The sequence below is a fragment of the Takifugu rubripes genome, chromosome 16, assembly GCF_901000725.2.
Source record: "Takifugu rubripes chromosome 16, fTakRub1.2, whole genome shotgun sequence".
Taxonomy (NCBI): domain Eukaryota; kingdom Metazoa; phylum Chordata; class Actinopteri; order Tetraodontiformes; family Tetraodontidae; genus Takifugu; species Takifugu rubripes.
This window is the reverse complement of record NC_042300.1, coordinates 12,437,955-12,440,797: the sequence shown is the minus strand read 5'-3', so window position 1 is coordinate 12,440,797 and position 2,843 is coordinate 12,437,955.

Genomic DNA, 2,843 nt, shown 5'->3' with positions numbered 1-2,843 from the left:
TCATCTTGTTCCAAGTGTCGCTCGCTGCTTTAAAGTGTGAGCTGCGAGAAGTTGCTCCTCCGGCAGACCTCCATGGGGGGAGAAGCGGCGTTACGCGCGGCGGTTACCCGTGGAGCGTGTGCGCGGGCGGGCGGGTAAACAGTCCGTGTGGCGCCGCGGTGCGATCGCTCATCCTGCAAACTCCAGACAAACCGCGGGTGAAAGAGGCGGCAGCCGCAGGTCGCCCGGAGTCACGACGGCGTTTCCCAGGAGAAGAGAAGCCAGGAGGCGTCAGGTCACCACATCCGCGCACTCCTCCTCAGCTCTCCCACGAGATTCTCATGCTCGCCGAAGTTGGGCGCGTTGCGTGGAATGCACCGACGACGAGGCCGTTTAGTCACGCAAAGAGACGCGGAACACGACGAGCGAGGCACTTGGGTGCGCAGACAGACCCAGCCTAGTTTCCTCTCTTATCTCCCAGCCCAGAACTCACCCACTGGGCGGAGAGAACGCAGCCGGAGTCTGGGCGGAGATACGGCGGCCATATGTGCGGGATTTTAGGCTCCAGGAAAGAAATAAAATAAAACAAGGAGCAGATCCGCGGAAACAGGCCGGATGCAAACTGCGTAATTTAACCAAATGAAAGAATTAGTCGACGCGTCTGGAGGAAACTAAAGGCGGTTCTGTGTAAAAAAGTTTGAATTAAACGTCTTTCTGTGTTTTTAGTCACGACCGAGCTGGAAGCGTTTCGTAGCGCTGCAAACGGATCGGCGCGTTTTGTCCAGTAATTTTGTGTTGACAGTTATTTTGATGACAGTACGTATTTACATTTATTTCATTTATTATATATATAAATATTTTAAAAAATTACAACCAATTTAAGTGCATGGAAACGGTGGCGTTTTTATTTTAATGAACTGTCAGAAGTCCAGAGCTTTCTTATGATGAGGGTGACACCTTGTGGTTGAAACGGGGTATTACAGTTTTATTTTATTGCGTGTGCGTGTGAGATTTGAACGTCCGAGCAGCAAACACCACCGAGACGTTTCAGACAGGAAAATTCGAGTATATCTCAGTTTGTCCAGAGTGGAGATTTACTCATTTAATTTCCGAGGTTCCGAGGCATTTTATTAATTCATTATGTAATTAAAACTAGTCTGTCTCTGCCTCTCAGGTTCTAACCAAACAGGAATGTTGATATAGTAAGAAAGACTCAATGTCTGTGTAAATTCTCAGTCATCCAGGTCATTGTATCCAAGGTAGTTTTCTCTGTCAACTGGACTGTTTCTTCTCTTGAAGACGTTTCGCCTTCTATCCAGAAGGCTTCTTCAGTTCTGAAATCGCTGGGGAGAGAGCTTGAAAATATATAGCCCCTGTGGACCATCTGCATGCTAATGATCTGGGTGGTCACCTGAGAGTCGTTAGCAGGGTCGTTCGTCGGGTCGTTCACCTAGTTTCTGTTGAGGTGTCTCCCCTTTGTCTGCTGGATCACATGGTGGTGAGACTCCAGGTCTCCTGGAATGGTGGGAATGTTTGTTTTGCTGTTGGAAGGAGTGGAGGACTGCATTGTATGTGGGTGATAGGAAGTGCCTCCGCCCACCACCTCTGTTTAAGGATGGTTTTTCCAATTTAACATGGATAGCTTCCTTGACCCCCCTTTCGAACCAGCGGTCTTCTCTGGCCAGTATCCGTACTGGGCTGTCCTGGAAGGAGTGCCCACTCTCCTTTAAGTGTAAGTGGACTGCTGAGTCCTGACCCGAAGAGGTGGCACGTCTGTGTTGTGCCATTCTTCTGTGGAGAGGTTGTTTGGTTTCCCCAATGTACAGTTCCTTGCATTTCTCCTGGCACTGTACAGCATAAACAACATTACTTTGTTTGGGTCTTGGTGTCTTGTCCTTTGGGTGGACCAGAGAGCTTGGACCAGCCAAGCTCCCTCCCCAGCGATTTCAGAACTGAAGAAGCCGTCTGGATAGAAGGCGAAACGTCTTCAAGAGAAGAAACCCAGTCCAGTTGACAGAGAAAACTACCTTGAAAGACTCAATGATTATTTGTATTTGAAAGTAGTAATGAACACACCCAGATTTTATGGTGGATTTAATTTATTTGACCTGAATCTAATGAAATGACGAAGACGTGGCTGAAATGTAGGTTCTCAGTTTTGTTAATCAAGTCACGAATATGTTTGCACTCACCAACTTCATGTAAGAATCTCAGCCATTTCAGTCCGAATGGAATTGCGAGTGCAAACTGTGAACAATTTATTCCTCTTTTAAAAGAGGCCTCTTCCTTTTCCTGTCGGTACCGGGGACCGACGACATCGGTCGGGCTGCTGTGACCCTGTGCGGCCACTAGATGTCGCCCGTTGACCACAGAAACATCGGTGAGTCCACAGCTCCTCCACCAGTTTCAACTAAATCACATTTTAAACGCGTAGCTGCGGGTAAATTAGAGCTTAATAGTTACGATCACACCTACTGAACTAGTGTCTCATCTCCATGGCTGCTCGTAAACTTGTTGTTTACATCGAATAACAAAGCCCTTGCATCTGATGCCCGCACATCTGGAAATGGCTGCTCGAATCCTAAAAAGATCAGGAAGAGGATCTGCGAACATGTGGTGCACAGAGAGCTTCAGGAAGTCTCTGTCTGCTGGCTGAACTTGTCCTGCAGCTCCACCTTACAGAAACGACCTCTGCTGGAGGTCAACGGAGAGCTTTTCTTTGGTTATCAACCAAATTCCACATTGAACAGCTGGATGCAACAATGTGCCAGAATATTTCATGAGGCACTTCAGCTCGTGTCAGCTGCTAATAAGAGGAATTTAGTAACACAAAGATTAAAATTGACACTCAGACATGAAGCCAC